The 17,690-nt window shown below is 39.1% G+C and overlaps 1 pseudogene; it reads right to left on the bottom strand.

Annotated features, from left to right (window-relative positions):
* Window positions 1–6,890: 6,890 nt before the first annotated feature.
* On the bottom strand, window positions 6,891–7,554 carry LOC100483584 (annotated as a pseudogene).
* Window positions 7,555–17,690: the final 10,136 nt, after the last annotated feature.

Raw genomic sequence — 17,690 nt, 5'->3', positions numbered from 1 at the left:
AAGAGAAGGGCCATATGCACCCCAATGTTCATAGCAGCATTGTCCACAATAGCTAAATTGTGGAAGGAGCCGAGATGCCCTTCAACAGATGACTGGATTAAGAAGTTGTGGTCCATATATACAATGGAATATTACTCAGCTATCAGAAAGAATGAATTCTCAACATTTGCTACAACATGGACGGCACTGGAGAAGATAATACTAAGTGAAATAAGTCAAGCAGAGAAAGACAACTCTCATGATTTCTCTCATCTATGGAATATAAGAACTAGGATGATCAGTAGGGGAAGAAAGGGATAAAAGAATGGGGGGGTAATCAGAAGGGGGAATGAAACATGAGAGACTATGGACTATGAGAAACAAACTGAGGGCCTCAGAGGGAAGGGGGGTGAGGAATTGGGATAGGCCGGTGATGGGTAGTAAGGAGGGCACGTATTGCATGGAGCACTGGGTGTTATACACAACTAATGAAGCATCAAACTTTACATCGGAATCTGGGGATATACTGTATGGTGACTAACATAATAAAAAATCATTAAAAAAATAATAAAAAAAAATATTGTTCCATTATCTTGTGGCTTCTATTATTTCTGATTTGGAGTCAATATTGATTTTTTTTTTCCTCGAGTTCAAGATTCTCTCAATAATAGTGAACAATTTTATTAGGTGCATTCTTATATTTTGCTTTGTATTCATCCTTAAGATTTACTTAACCTTTTGGATATGAGATGTATATAATATCTAACTTGGAAATATTTTGACCATTGCCTCTTTAATAATTTTTCTGCCTCTTCTAAACACCAGTTATATGTATATTAGACCATTATTCCACATGTCACCGAGTTTTGTTCATTTCTTTGAGCTGTGAGTTGTGTGCACATTCAGTTTGAATAGTTTCTATTGCTCTAAATTAAAATTTACTGATATTTCATTTTCCAATGTCCAATTTTCTGTCAAGACCATCCAGTGATCTTTTTTATTTTGGGTATGAACCTAAATGAACTATTATTCCACCATAAAGAAGAATGAAATCCTGGCATTTGTCACAACAAGGATGGACCTAGAGGGTATTATACAAAGTGAAACAAGTCAGAAAGGCAAATTATGATTTTGCTTACATATGGAATCTAAAAAAAAAAAAAAACAGATGAGACTGACATAGGAAGAAAATTGTTGGTTGTCAGATTGAGGGAGGGTTTGGGAGATGGGTGAAATAAGTAAAGGTGATTAGGAGCTATAAACTTCCAGTTATAAAGTATGTTATGTGAGTGTAATGTACAGCAGAGGGAATATAAACAATACTGTAATAATTTTCTATGGTGATAGATGGTAACTAGACTTAACATGGGCATTTCATAATATATAAAAATATTAAACCACTGTGGCGTATACCTGAAATTAATAGGATTTTGTATGTGAATTATACTTCAAAAAATACTACTTATAGTTAAATTATCAGCAGTTGTATTTTGAAACTTGAGGTCTTACCTAGGATTGAAAAGTTGAGACTTAATATGTATTCTAAAATTAGCATATTTACAATTTACTTTTTGATATACTGTGATATGAGGGAATTTGAAATGTTTTTTTATCAAAGTGAAGCTCATAATTTTCTTTTTCTTTTTTTCTATTTATTATTCCTACTCAATATTTTACATACCCACCATCCTATAATAAACACTTCTTGGCGGGTTGCTTCTTTCACTTAGTACTGCTTGTGAGTTTCATCCATATTTTGTGTATAGTGGAAGACTGTTGGCTCATCACTTTATAGAACTAGATAAATCCTAATTCTTCTAGGCTACTTTTAATGGGCTGCTTATAGGATTTAACTCAGAGTCAGACAAGGAAAGAAAACCCATATTTGTAGAACTATATGCTGAGTGACGTCCTCACAACATGGCTGCCAGTTATGTAGTATGGCCAAGGACCAGCATTGTTGTAAGTACCTTACATGTATTAATTCACGTAATCATCATGACTGCCTTCTAGAATAAGTGATCTTATTATCGTCATCCAAATTTCCACATCAAGTTACTGAGGCAAGATTAAATTCCTGGGCCAAGGTTCCACGTAGAAATCGTATGACTTGGTATTTGAGTGCAGGCAGTTGGCTTTAAAGGACATGATCTTAATTTTGCCATATTGCCTGTGCATAAACAAGCCATTAAACAACTCATTTAGTTATTACTACTGCTCGATGCTATCTCCATTTTATAGTTTAATAAATGCACATGCAGGTTGTCCAGTGGTGGAGAGTCAGGTCTGTTGCTCTACTCTCCATTTCTTACTTTTGGATCTTTTTTTTTCTTTCACTTTTTATTTTAAAATAATTACAGGTTTACAAGTAGTTTCAAAGATAGGACAAAGAGGTCCCATGCACTTTTGCCTAGTTTCCTCAATGATAATGTTTTGGTATAACTGAAGTTCACTGTCAAACTAGGAAATTGATTTTGGTGTGGTCCACAAACCAAACTTGATTTTTTTATATTGGCTTCTAAACACGCCCGGAGTTCAGACACACAGAGTAAGACGATTAGGTCTCTTTTCTATAGACAAAGGGGAACAAAAAACAACCCAAAACAGTCAAAGAATATTGTGATTCTAGGAATCAAACCCTCATACCTCTATACCTTTAAAAAAAAAAAAAAAGTGGTGTGGGGGGGCTATTTCACCCCTGACAAGCTTAATGGTGAAACGGCAAATGTTCTAATACAGTGTAACCCTATTATATACTAAAATCTCACCTCCATAAAAGGAGAGGAGTTAAGCTGAAGCTCTGTAAAGATACGGACTGAAGTCCTCTTCAATGCATGAGAGCAGTGTCTCTGTGAGAAATCACAGAACGGGAGACCAGATTTGGAAACCTATTGCAGGAGTGTTGCTTGTCCAGCATGCCTCAGAAAATTGATGGCTAGCCTTTCTGAAAGTTTTCCATTCAGCCTGTGGTAGAAACTTTTGCTCTGTGGCATTACAATTCTAAAGATCTTTTCATGGAATTCACTAAAAACTTAGATTCATTGCTCAGAAATGAGTATAAAACCACTTAGTCTATAAGGCAAGAGAGACCTCTATTTGCTCTTGTTAGGCCATAAAGCAATCTCACCCCAGGTACTCCAATAGCTGCAGTGGCATAAGAATGAGAATTGTGCTATGTTCACAAAGATAAATCTTGGTAACTTTTCCCAAGGCGGAAGACTAAGATCAGTCCCATGTTTCTTTCAAATTTGAAAACCAAATTTTGCCTCTATTTAATCCAGAACCTATGCGGTTCGCCCAGTCCATCTATTTACTTATTTTTTGCATTTATAGAGCACCTTTCCTCCAAAGCACTGTCTTTGTCAGACCTGGCTCTTGGAGGAACAATTGATCACAGGGATGTTGTGGAGTTGGCAGGTTAAGCAGAATATCAAACACTCCTTTGTTATTGGAAACGGAAATGAGTTCCCAGGATCTTTAATGTGGAGACACTTGTTTCACTTTTTTAAAGCGTGATTAGTGTAGGAAATTTCTAAAATCTTGGAAAGAAGTAAAATCTTTCGAGTTCTTTATCATAAAACACTTGCAGCTCTAAACAATAATGCCTTTGTTACTAACTTGTAACAGCTCTATAACATATTAAAGTAGGGAAAGTTTCTTATTTGCCAATTTAGACAAGATAGAAAAAAATAGAAACCCCTCTGGGTCATCGGAATTGGGTTTTGGCAGATTTACAGACATTTGATTTGTAGATGTATCTGTCTTTCCAAACTGTGTCATCCCTCCTTTTCCCAGCACACTCCAAAAAACCATCAGGCAATGTTCAAAACTTTGAAAGCACATTGCAGAATATTTTTTTTGACCCATGTGATGACAGTTGGGGGATATTAGCAGGGAGCCGCAGACAGTCCTGTCTCTCCACTCTTGCCCTGACAGCACATTGCTGCAGGAGAAACACACAAGTGCTTTCATATGTTGCCGGAACAGGTTGAAAGGACAGGTGACGGAATATTATAGGTCAAAGAGCATGAAGCCAAGAGTCCAGAAACGACTTCTAGTCTAGGTCCATTGATACTTGCTGTGTGACTTTGGATAACTTATTTGCTATCACTGGCCCTTAGTTTCCAAATTTATACAGTAAAATGGAAATCCTAGATTATCTCTTTGGTCATTTCCCCATGCAGCCTTCTAAGAAACTCCATTCTTAAAAGTCTTGATAATGATAAAGTATATGATATATGAAAATGTGGTGATAAGATTTGATTCTATCATAAGTTAAATATAATTCAACTTAGTTAACATTCAAAACCTATTTGTTGCATATATTTATTAGACACTTAGCATATCAACTGACGTACAGCTAACTCAAAAGTGTATGAAAGAGACACACAGGCCCTTCAGTGAAAGACTGTTACAATCGAGGGAGATAGACAAATGAAAAGTAATCAAATGTTTAATTATAACTGATAAAAGCTATGAGAGAAACACCGTCTGTTACTGAGAGCTTATAACAGAATTTGGCTGTCTAGGCCAGGTATATGGTTTGCTGGCTTTTGTTTGAAAATTCTTTTAGATATTTTGAAGGAGCATATTTCTCTCACATATTTGTTTTAGGAAGAATCAGAACACAGGGCTACAATTTATAAAGCATCCTTTATAGCACCATCTGTATCTTGAAACAATGCATGCAAGCAGTAAATTGCGTCCTAAGAAAAGCCACCTGAAATCATGTTTGGCCTCTCGATGGCAAAACATGGAGAATCCACATGGTTCCCTGCTTTATGCTGGTGCCTTTTGTTCTGGACTATGTTTTCAGAGATGTTGGATGATAGAAATAGTGTTTCCTTCCAGAGCAAAGGGCTTTTTCGCTCATAACCATGGAAGATAGTATCTCTCCCTGAAGTAGAAACAGGCATGCTTACTGTCCAGTACAATGAACATAATGCTCTCCCACTCTCTGGAGAAAGGGGAGATGCATTTAATGCTCATTTGAAAAGATTTGGGTTTGGGGTGCCTGGGTGGCTCAGTCAGTTAAGTGTCAGAGTCCTGGGATTACGTCCCACGTAGAGCTCTCTGCTCAGCAGGGAGTCTGCTTTTCCTTCTCCCTCTGCTGCTCTCTCTTTCTCTGTCAAATAAATAAAATCTTTGAAAAGATTTGGGTTCTCTAGGCTCAAGCTTCCTCTCCATGACACAGTCCTCTGTGTGAATCCAAATATGCAGTTAACATTTGGCCCTCTTCCTGTCATTCCATCAGAATTGGGGCTTGAAGGGCAATGCAAAAATTGCTGATACTCTGGTTGGCGATGTCACTGAGTAGTAACCTGTCCTTTGTCTCATGTCTTCTGACAGCATCCATGAGATTATGACAGGCTAATTTAGTAGTTTGCAAGTAAGGTTTAATTTTAGACCCTCTGAAGTTCTTAATAGTAGCTAAAACAGATGCAAGAATAAGAGTTTTTGTTATTTTGGTGCAGGATGGCAAATACGCAAGTATGTACATATCTATTATTTGTGTCTCACCGAAACAACTGTGACTTGGAAGAGTTCATGATGCTTGTTTTAAGAAGTTCCTTTTGCAGAAGGAATTGCCTATTTCAGTAATTTTGATAATCCATGCTCAGTAGATTTCTAATTATCACTTCCCTAGTACCGTGCAAAGCATTTTACATACATCACTTCTTTTAATCCTCAGAAAAACCAATGAAGTAGGACACATAAAGTCTCATGCCTTAGACAACCATGGCTAGTGTCACTTCTCATCTTGCTCTAGGCCTTTCGGTCATTCCACACCTTATCCACATGGTCACTGTAGTTCTCATCCATGTAGAACAACGGTGGCCCTTGGGAGCTCAGAGCAATCCAGGATTCAACATAAAACTTCATGGCACCATTTTTTTTTCTTCACTGACTGGCATGCTGTGGAGGGACCCTCCTTGTCGGGATGCACAGAGATGAGAAAGTCCACTCTCTGTGAGGATCCACATTATTTAACCTTAGCTCTGTCCTTCATGAGCTCAGGCCAAAACATAAATCTATACCAGCCCAGACAAGCCACAGTCCGTTTCCCAAAACTCATTCCTTGTGGTTGCAGTGGAGTAAATGTATTTTTCTGAAGCCAAATACATTTTGAGGTCGGTTTTCTTGATTTCGAGTATAAATGTTAGTACTAAGTATTTCTATGCATCTACCAATTATCACAAACGGTGTTAGGTACAACACGTATCGGTTTTCACAATAACCCAAAGAAACAAAACTGTTCCAAACAAACTGCTATTTAGGTTAAGCAGTAGAATGTGGTCATTAAAAGCTTTGGTTCTGGAATCAGGCTGGATATGCATTTAAATTCTGGCTGCCCCTTCACTAGCTCTGATGACTCAATTGCTAAGCCTGTTTCCTACATGTATAAGGAGAAAAATAATACCTACTTTATAAAAATATGAGGATTTAATAAGTATGCGTCCAGATGCTTTGAATAATGTCTAATAATAATTGCCTAATAAATGGCTGCTGTTAATCCCAATTTAAGGTGAAAAGTGAGTGAGTCCATGACGACCAGGACTACCAGATAAAATACAGAACATGCAGTTAGACTGAACTTAAAGAAATTATTCATTTTTTACCTTGTTAATTCCAAATATTGTATGGGATCTCCTTATGCTAAAAGTTCTATCATTTTTTTAAAAAGTAGAACTTTAATAAAATGTCCTGGTTTTCTTTGATTGACTCTGGTTCACCTTTGGAAGGGCTCTCAGGGTTCTTCTGGCCTTGTTTCCCAGATGCTTGCTGCAGCTTTTAAGGTGTTTTTTGCTTGTTTTGGGGGTTTTTCTTTTGTTGTTTTTGTGGGGGGGGGTGTGCGTGTGCGCGTGCTCGCGTGTGTGCGTGTATGTGTGTGTGTTTTGTTTTGTTTTTTGTTTCTTCAGCTTTTGTACCTCCTGGAAAACCCGAATGCACAGAGCCTTCCGTTGCGGGCTTTCCAGCGGCACAGAGGGGTAAAGGTGTACTTAATCCCCCAGCTCCCTGCAGGTCTTCTGGAAGACGCCGTCGTTGGTCTTCGAGGGTTTTGGGCATCTTTTTCCTCTGGTTGATGCCCATGAGCAGATAGTGCCTCTGGGCTTTGTCCTCTTGATGTTTTTGCATGTGCTCTTAGTTGTGAATCCTGACAGTTCAGGCAACGAGTCCAGCCTCCAGGGAGTCGGTGTCCTCAGGGTTTGCCACGATTGTGTTCATCAACTGTTCTTGCTCGATTTTTAACTTCTCTTTCTGGTTGGCCATTTCCGAAGACAAGAGTGAGTCTTCTCATGACATCGTCAACCTTCTCAATTACAGGAATGTTCTGGTAGTCTCTGAGCAACATGGAAGGGGGCAGGTCATCTTCTTGGCTGGGCTGGGCTGGACTGGTTTTTGGGTGGCATATCCTCCAAGGGCCAGGAGGATAACAGCCCAAAGAGGAGAGGAAAGGCCCCACTGGGTGAGAGGGAGTCCTGGCACATGCTCTGCTAGGCAGCCCAAGGACAGGGACATGGACGCTGCTTGGGCCTGAAGCAACCTCAGTGTCCTCCATGCTGTCCCCAGCATGGTGACTTGTCACCCCATGGGCTGGCACGAGGGCTGCCGTCCCTTTTGTGGCATGGACCGGGTTCAAAATCATTGATTTTTTTTTTAAATATTGCAATGTAACTAGACATGTTATAATTTTGTTTTCTAAATCTGATAACCCTAACTCAAGGGTAATTTGTCCTAAAGGTCATGCTCTGTCCTTTGCCCCATTAAAGGAAAACGGGTTATTTCTATACTGTCAACAGCATTTTTTCTCATAAATCCCATTTTCCTATGTTTCTCATTATTTTTAAGTGATTGGGAAGTACTTGAAAGAAGGAAGATGTGAAGAAATTCAAATCACACAATATGCTTAGTAGCCTTAGCAGAATTTAAGGAAATAGGAGAAGCTGAATTAAGTGATTTTTTTTTTAAAAGTCAGGTGCTAACTGGCTTGGAAAGCCTGCCTTGAGTTCTCTACTGGGTTAATTAGTCCTATGTTCCCACCTGAGCCCCAACAGTGCTCAGAAATGTTGCTGTGTCACCAAGGTTCTCAAACATGGGCCATCACCAGGATCACTTGGAGGCCTTGTTAAACCAGAGATTGCTGGCCCCCACTCTCAGGGATTCTGAATTAGTAGATCTGGGGCAAGCCGTGAGAATTTGCATTCTAACATGCTTCTGTGTGAGGTTGATGCTGTTAGTCCAGGGGCCACACTTTGCTGACTTTGCTTCTACTCTGTCACTTTATTCCTTTGACTACGTGGCGAGATCTTTAATGGTGACACTAGTGTTGACTTCCCAAAATGCAATTTTCCGAAAGTCATTTCACCAACGATTAGCTCTCCAACTCACTGCAGATTTGTTCTCGGTATATTTGGTTTGTCCGTACCCTGTATCTGTTCTGCCCGTGTTTCTGCCTTAGCATTGGCCCTGAAAAAAATATGGCTGTGGTGAACTCACCTAGATTCTGTACTTGTCAGTCTCTGTGGCTAAGGTATCCACCACTAGATAGAGGTTAAATAACACACACACATACACACATACCCTTATTAAAAGGAAAAGACATCCAATTACCTAAATAGTGACAGGTGCAAAAAGTAAGTGCAAAAGTAAAAGGAAAATTTTTGTTTTCATTTGGTGAAATAGCCTTTCATTGAATTGGTAGGAGACTTTCATTGCTCCTGTATTGCCGTTCAACAAATTGACTTTGATCTTTTTGGGGGGCAGGAATTGTGTCTTTTTATATATTCACATGACATTAAACAATATATAGCACTTCTAAGTACTTAATAATTTTTGTGTGATTATTGAATAAATGAATTTATACAGCTCAATTAGGCACGTTATTCTTGAACCTTATGACTGATTAAGGAATATCATTCAAGTATCACACTGGAAGGAAATTAGCAGTTTTTCTGTAAGGTGGGCCAAATAGTGACCATTATTGATTTAATACAATATTTCCAAATGAAAAATGTTTCTTGGGAGTAACTTTTGTTCTTTGAGGCTGTGATTTAGTAAATTCTAATTTTTCTTCTGGCAACAGTTCTTTTACTGATCTGAAGTACAAGGATTTTACAGAAGTTACAAATAGCATTAAAAAAAGGTCAAAATCAGGTTGTCTACATTATTATTCTGTCTCTTGAAGCTATAGTAATGTGGGTCTTTCTACTGAGCTGGGAGACTTTTGGTTATACTGGAAGGTATGTCAAGGAGATGCTGATGATCAGAATTAATTTCAGGGGCTTAAGCAGCATAGTTGAACATGTGGAAGAGAGAGTTGCTCTCTCTCTATGTGCTACCAATGAGGAATTTCCTTTAGTCCTCTCTTACATAGTTTGGGAGGAAAGTAGTATATGTTCTGGAAATCTTTCAAAAACTAATAACCTTCTCAAAGTCATCTTACATCATAGAATCTCATAATTGGAAGGGACTTGAAATATTACATGACTAAAATACAACCAAAATAGAACTTCCTTTTATATTATCCCTGTCTATTTTTCTCTCAGGCGGCAGGGAGCTCACTAATGTACGAAGCGCCTACCCAAGAGGATTATTTGCAATAAAATTATTTTTTGTCTTGGGCTAAAATCTGATTTTACTAATACTTTCCAATACTGATAGTTCATTTAGAGACTTATTATCTCAATATGTATAGTCATACCCATTTCTGAACAAGGAACTGGGCTACAAAGTTGAAAAGCTACGGTCTTTGATTTCTATGATCTTATAGGTTAGTGGGAAAAGAAACATGGAAACAAATGATTACCATGCAAAGAAAGAGTGACCTAATGAGGGTACATACAAAGTGCAGTGAGTACTTACTAGGAGTCCCTAAATCAGCCTTGAGGGATAGAGAAAGCATCGTGAGTAGGTAATATTTTAATTGATATTTAAAGAATAAGTTGCACTGTAGGCTGGGAAATAGCATGTGCAAAGGCCAAAATACTGAGAAAAATTGTTCCGAAGCATAGACTGTGTGCATGTGTGTTGAGGGGAGGCAGAAGGAGGAGGCTGAAAGTGAAGAACTGCAGGAATGGCAGGACACAAAATACTGGCTTCACCAGGGAGTTTGCTAAAAATGCAAACGCTCACCCTGACCTACTGGTCAGAATCTGCATTTTAACTGGATCCCCAGGTGGTGCTTTTATATATTAAAGTTTGAGAAGCATTCTCTAAAACAAAAGCCTGGCTGGGAATGCCCTACATTGAAGCACAAAGCCCCAGAAGAAAACACCAGAGGTTCTTTTCCCAGCTCAGTTGTTCAGAGTCGAAGAGGGGGGAATAATTCCAGTTTAGACACATTGAAGAGTTTGATCTGTCTGTGGAAATCTCACTGAAAAACCCGTTATATATAGTACCTGAGAGCTCATGATGGATCATTTCAGCAACCATCAGAACATAGGAAATAACATAGAACATTTTCAAGCCCACTTCTTCAGTTTGAATCATTTGGTAACTAGTCTAAAAACATGGCTTCAAACAATCCTCTCTCTCTCTCTCTCTCTCTCTCTCTCTCTATATATATATATATATATACTACTATTTACACCAAGAGGTGGGGCTTACTTACCTTCTCCTTGAAACTGGACTTCCCTTGAGACTGGCTTTGCCAACGAGAAGGCTTCAGAAGTGACATCCAAGGACTTTCTTTCTTTTTTTTTTTTTAAAGATTTTATTTATTTGACAGAGATAGAGACAGCCAGCGAGAGAGGGAACACAAGCAGGGGGAGTGGGAGAGGAAGAAGCAGGCTCATAGCAGAGGAGCCTGATGTGGGGCTCGATCCCAGAACGCCGGGATCACGCCCTGAGCCGAAGGCAGACGCTTAACCGCTGTGCCACCCAGACGCCTCCCCAAGGACTTTCAAGCCCAGGCCTTAAGAGAATGAGCATCAAGGGATACCTAGCTGGCTTTGTAGGAAGAGTGAGCAACTTTTAAACTTGCAGCCATAAGTTCAAGCCCCATGTTGGCTGTAGAGGTTACTTAAACACATAAAGCTTTAAAAAGAGGGTGTGTATCTTCTTCCTTTTTCTCGAAAGTCTAAACAGCATGGAAAGGACACGTGGAAGAGAACTGAGGCACTCCCGTCGTTATAAACAGCTGAGCTCCCAGCTGACAGCCAGCACCAATGCCAGCCATGTGAATGACCCATCTCAGATGTGACAATCAGGGCTCAGGCTACCATAGCCCCAGCTACAGTCACATGGAATGGAGCTACCAGGCTGAGCTAAGTTCAGTCAACCCACAGAGCCATCATATATAGTAAAACCATGGTGGTTTTATGCAGTTAAGTATTGGGGGTGATTTGTTGCACAGTAGTGAACAATAGAAACAAGATAGCTCCTCCCATTTTTTAAGCAGTCTTATCTTTAAGCAGTTGGACACAGGGCAGGCCTCCATTTGAAAATGAACAAAAAACATGCTTACGTACATATTAATACATGGTGGCTGAAAAGAAAAAATTGGCAATGCTTACTACTTGCAATTAAAACCCAGGCACAAATTTGGAGGAGTCACTTGGTACTATTCGTTGATTTTACCCTCCAGTGATCTTTTCTCCTCCCACCGCTCATTCTTACTGCTATTGCTTTAGTTCAGTTGGTCTGTGAATAACATAGAGTACAGTGAAGATCTTTATACTTTCAGTTTTGCTGGCTTAATCATCTTCCATAATGCCACCAGAGTGATCTTCCTAAAAATTGTTTCAAACAAAGAATTCAATGTTCTATCATTGACTATAGAATTAATAAAACCATTTGTTGACTCATTCATTCATTCATTCATTCATTCATTCATTCATTCATTCAGTTATGCTCCTTACCAAAGCATGAAGGTTGTTCATGATTTAGTTCAATCTAATTTTCCAGTCATCCGCAGTCCCTCCTTGAAACCTCCTCTGTGAGTTTTTGGTTCTGTCTACACTGAACAATCTTCTGCTCTCCACATCTTTGGCACGAACTTTCACTCCTCTATGCATTTTCCTGGGTTTTATTGTTCTATGGTAATTGTAAACATCCTTCAAGTTTCAGGAGAAATACCACTTCCTTCGTTAAGGGTTTTTCTATACTCAGAGCTAATGGCGCACTTCCCTTGACCCTAGTGTCGTTTTTTAGCTATTTTCACCAACTTGAAAGCATATTGTGCGTACACGGTGTTGCATACTTGGCACACAATGTGTCTCTGAATCCACAAGGCAGAGAACAACAAAACAAAAAAGCTAGAGGTAGTGTTACTATTTCCATTTCATAGATTAGAAAACTAAGACCCTTGGGGATTATGTAACTTGCGCAAAGTCATGGAGTTGTTATGCTGTAAGCTAGAATTCTAGTCCAGGCTTGTCTGACTCAAATGTTAAGTTAAATGTTAAGTACCAAATTATGTTATCTTCTTCTATAGAGGCCATTTTAGTCTCGTTTGTATCCTTAATAATCATTAAACATCTGTCTCCCGCTAGATTTGAAGTCCCTTTAAAGAGAGCTCCCACAGTCTCTGCACTTAGCAGGGTGCTCACCACTACTTTGCCAAGCGATTTGCCAAATTGATAAACATTAATCCAGGTTAGGGAGGTATGCCATTTAAAAGAACTTTCTGTATGCCTTATGCTGTTTGAGTTCCCAAGGAGGAGAGAGAAGAAAAATTACACCCTGGTGTTCCCTGACTTGAAGTTTATAATAAAACTGAAAAAGAAGACAGATGTTACTACCACCCCACCAGTATGGATGGAGTTAAAAAACAAAAAACAAACAAACAAAAAAAAACCTCTAGCAAAGCTCCTTTTCCAATTAATCACTCTCTCTGCAAGTATTTCCCACATATTTCCTATCCCTTCTGTGTTAATAGGGACCAGTGTTCCCAAAGTTGATATGCATTTCTATGGCAGGTGTTACCCAAGAAAGGAGGGGATAAAGGCACTTACTTCATGGTAAAGTCTAATAATAGACAACTTATTCACCTGGCATTTACTGCATTAACATTCAGGATGAGCTCATTGTTTTGGCAATCAGCATATGCTTACTCTGATCACAGTTTCCTTCCATTTCACACTATCCTGTTCCCCATCCTCTGACCTCATGCAAGCTCTTCCTTTATCCCTGTGTAAGTACTAGCAATGATAGCCCTGGTAATAAGATTAAAGATTACCAAAGGAAAGCATACGTTTTTGGTAGGATACAGAAACATTGAAAACAGGAATACCTCAAGGGTTCTCCACTGTCTTTACCGAATGTCCCAGGTTTTATCCACCACAATGAAAAGATGATGTAGGCTCTGGATCCTCTCCTTAAGAAAAATATCCTTCAACAATCTTTTACATGGTTTCAGTGGGATGTTTCATGAACTACCGGGGATGCAAGGACTTCTTATTCATAATCATAGTCTTGGAGGAATAAAAAAGATTTCCTTGCATGAGTAAGAGGCCCATTCCCCTTCCCAATCTATGCCCTAACCACGTGTCCTGAGTCCTTTCTGGCCATGTCTCATCCTTCTCTTCATGTTCTAAAAGTTTCTGATCTTTTTGATTGATCATGGAACTTTGTGACTTCATGCATCAGTATATTTGCATATTCTGAGCTCTCCAGGGTTCTCCCACAATGAATACTTATAATCAACCTTTCAGACCTAGCTTAAACACTAAATACTTTGAAATCCTTTCCCACATTCTGGGCCGACTTAGTCTTTTCTTTCCATATATTCCCATTACATCTTCCAGAAATGACCATCAAACTGCACTGTAATTGCTACTCTATGTCCTCACATAATAGTCCTCCTTTAGGGCAGGAATCCTGTTTATACATTTTTGCATTCCTGTAACCTAATATCTGAAGGAACGCATCAAATTTTCTGTTCAACCATAGCTATAATGTAGCTCTCTATTTTAATAGCTTTGCGGGAGAGAACACTGAATTGACTGAATTTAAATCCTCTGGCAACTTATAGCTATTTGGGCAAGGAGAGGAAGGTCTATAGTCAGAGGCAGCCATTTCCTCCAGGACCACACATCTTGGGGGATTCTGCAAAAGGGAGATACAAATCCAAATAGATGGGATTGCCAGTGGCTAAGAGAAGGGAGTGTGAGGAGTTATTGTTTGATGGGTAGAGAGTTTTAGCTTTGCAAGATGAAAACAATTCTGGAGATGCCGGTGTGATGGTTGCACAACAGTGTATAATGACACTGAACAGTACACTTAAACATGCTTGAGAGGATAAACTTCATGTTATGTGTATTTAAAATTTTAAGATAACTAAAAAAATGCAACTATGAAAGAGGATATTGACAATCGAAAAATGGTACGTGTCTGTAACAGGGCCCAAGAGAAGAGCTAAGAAATCACTTTCAACTCTGGAGGCTTTGCTGCTGTGGGGTCTTAGAAGAATCACTTTACCTCTCTGAGATGCAGAGTAAGATCAGATTGCTTTTGGCCCATCACTCTTCTGTTTCTGCTGTCTGACCCTGTGCAGCTTTTTTGGTGTCTCTTTGGTTTCTGGGTCTGCTCTTCTAAACTTCCATCAATGGATGGGTCCCTAATAACTTTCCAGTCAGTGATTTCTCTGCTTAAGATAGCCAGTCTATTTTGTTTGCATGTAACCAAAAACTCTGAGTAATAAAGATTTTTATTTAAACAAGTCTTTAAGGAGAGATCCTAAGAGGGGAAGAGCATCCAAAATAAGGTGCAGGGACCTTGTGATGTTATCTCATCCCATATAGAGATTTTCTCTAAATACACGCTTTTAATTATTCCTGAGAAGACCTGAGGTTTTATTGAACTAAGGTTTGTGTAAATCATCTTTCAAGAATCATCACCTTTTAAAATTGTCATACTCTCATGCCTTCCTTGACATTTCCCACTACCTCAGTGCTTTTCTGACATCTCCCACAACACTCTTCTTAGTTAACAAACTTGTCTTCAATGCTTTGTTGACTCGTCTGTGCCCCTGACTCAAGTGAGGTTTCCATGAGAAAAGAGATATATATTAAATATGTCTACCTTTTGTACCTAGGGAGTGCCTGGAATCTCGATCAGTAATGAAAGAATTAATGAGGAGGAATGTGAGTGGATGAGTAAAGGAATTGTTGAGTATAGTCAGTTTGGACTGAAGAACTCTACTGGATTCTGTTCACCTTTCAATTGATTTCCCTTTCCCCCTCAAGCTTTCTGGACTGCATACATTCTTTTTGAAGTCCTATTACCACAGTCAACATTTGCACCATGGCTAATAAATTAGCATCACTTTGAAAACAAAAATGATTCCATTTTGCACTTGGAATGTGGTCTGAGAATTAGAAAGGGCAGGGGTGTTACTTGCCCTGAGGCCTGGAAAGTCTCTTGGTGTTTTATTAGGTAACAATTTCTGTTTTTACTGGATTTGCTGGTCACTAGCCCCTGGGAACCTGAATGAATGCCAAGAGTAAAAAAGAAAACAGCATGCTCCCTGCTACCTAGAGACCAAAGAACCTCCTATCTATTATTGAAATTAGAGGCATCTATGATGGTAATTCTGAGCTTGGCTTCTTAAAGGGAAAAGGCAGACAGAAGTAGGTCAATGTTATGACTTGGCTAGAAGCAATTGGTACCAGGTTCCCTTCCTGCTGGTCCTGCTTGTGGGAAAGTCTCAGAAAAGAGGGAGATAGAAATGTCCGTTTCTCAGGATGACTTTTTAAATCATGAATATCACAGAGGCAATCAGAAAATGAGTTCTCTTTTTTAAAACATCACATTTAAAACATGTTAAAAACACATGTATTTCACAGAGGCATTCAGAGAATGGATTCTCTTTTTGGTGATGTGAGATTATCAGGAAAGTAGCCCTAATTTTTCAGAACTTTAGGGGTGATTTGATACTACAGTTCTGGTCTTGTTCCTTCTTAAAACCCATATTGGGCTCTTTCATAAATCATCCCTTCGGTTATGTTGGAAACCAGAGCAGCTCTCTATCCTGGACCATAATATAGTGGCTGGAGCATTAACTCAGGAGTAAGAAGATCTAGGACAGACTCTATCTCCACCTTTAGCAGATAAGCGACTCTAGCTAAGTTAGGTAACATCTCAGAGCTTTGGTTTCCTGGACTTGTAAATCAATGATTTTGATGACTGTCCTACTTAACTACCTTTCTACCTATGCTTTTAAAAGCCACAGAGGATGAAGTCTGTCAAAATATTTGGTAGGCACAAAGACATCGTCAAAGTGGAAGAGATGACAAGAATATTAATGGGGGGAGAGGAAAGGCTAGTTTTCCCTTTGTTCCCCAGTTGGCCTCCCAACAGCCTCCAGAAAACCATGGCACCTTAAGAGTGAGGCTATAGAAAGTATGGGGTAGAGAAACAAACCCAGGGTTTGGTGATAGGCAGGTTTGATTCAAATCAACAAGGAATCTATTTTCTGAAAATTAATTTCCCCATTTGTAAAACAGATGATAATGCCTACAATTTTAGGGTTCTTAAATACAGGAATAAATGAAATAGTGGAACAAAACTGTGCCTGAAACATGGGAGGTCCTTGATTTTAACTTCTCTATCTCTCTCTCTCTCTCTCTCAGGATTTTAAGGGGGTTGGAATAAGAGGAGTGATAGAAATGGTGGAAATTCTGCTATGTGTTACCCATGGTCTCTATAGACATTTGCCCAATTGATTTTGACTGTTACTGTTAATTAAAGGATACTAAGAGGGGTTTCACTGAGAAATCAGAAATGTAGCCAAAAAAAAAATTCCTTAAGAGAAAAATAGTACCATCAACCCATCAACAGTGAATAAGAGCACAGGTATACAAAGTCACCCGAGAGATATAATAATTCTCCAGACGAAGGTTATGACTTTAACCCGATTAAATATATTTACATAGTTTAAGGAAATGGCCCCTGAGTTTAAGGGATGGTGGTCAGGTAACAAAAACATAGAGGAAAAAACAGTGATGTAGGTGGCCAATAGCACAGTCCTTTTTAGTTTGGTTCTCTGATGATGAATTATTGGCAAAGAGACTCTAAGTATTATGGCCCCATTGGCAAGGTCACCCTCAAGCTGGGGAGGAGGCCTGTGTTAGTCTTATAGCGGGCAGCTCAGTATAGGAATTTCACAGCTGTATACGTATCACATACAGAAATTACTGCTGTGTCGTAACACAGACTGAGGTTTAAATCTTGGCCCTGGCATTGACTAGCAGAGTAAATGTGGCCAGGCTATTGAACTTCTTAACCCTCAGTTTTCTAATCTGCAAAATGGGGATAATATACTCAACTCATAGGGCTGCACCCCGTAGGACTGTAGTGCCATCAATGAGCAATTCAGGAGATGAAATTGGGTGGGGTTGCCATGGTCCTTTCTGGCTCATTCAGAAACTTCAATTCATTAGTTCATTAAACTAAATTATTAAAAAAAAAAGTTTCTTAGTTTCTTGGAATTTAGCATGTCCGGAGGAGGGCTTGTTAAAGCTCAGATTATTGAGCCCCACCCCCTCAGAGTGTCTCATTCAGTAGGTCTGAGGGTGGGAGCCTGATAATTTGCATTTCCAACAACTTCTCAGATGATGCTGATGTTGCTGGACTGCAGACCTCATTTTGAGAATCACTGCTCCCAAGTGGGCATCTACACGGATGTCCATTAGGATATATATATATATATATATATATATATATATATATATATATATTTATATGAGAACATATGTTTTGAGTGTCTG

The sequence above is a fragment of the Ailuropoda melanoleuca genome, chromosome 2 (assembly GCF_002007445.2).
Source record: "Ailuropoda melanoleuca isolate Jingjing chromosome 2, ASM200744v2, whole genome shotgun sequence".
Lineage (NCBI taxonomy): Eukaryota > Metazoa > Chordata > Mammalia > Carnivora > Ursidae > Ailuropoda > Ailuropoda melanoleuca.
Note: the sequence above shows the minus strand (reverse complement) of the source record. Positions and strands in the feature narration are given on the sequence as shown.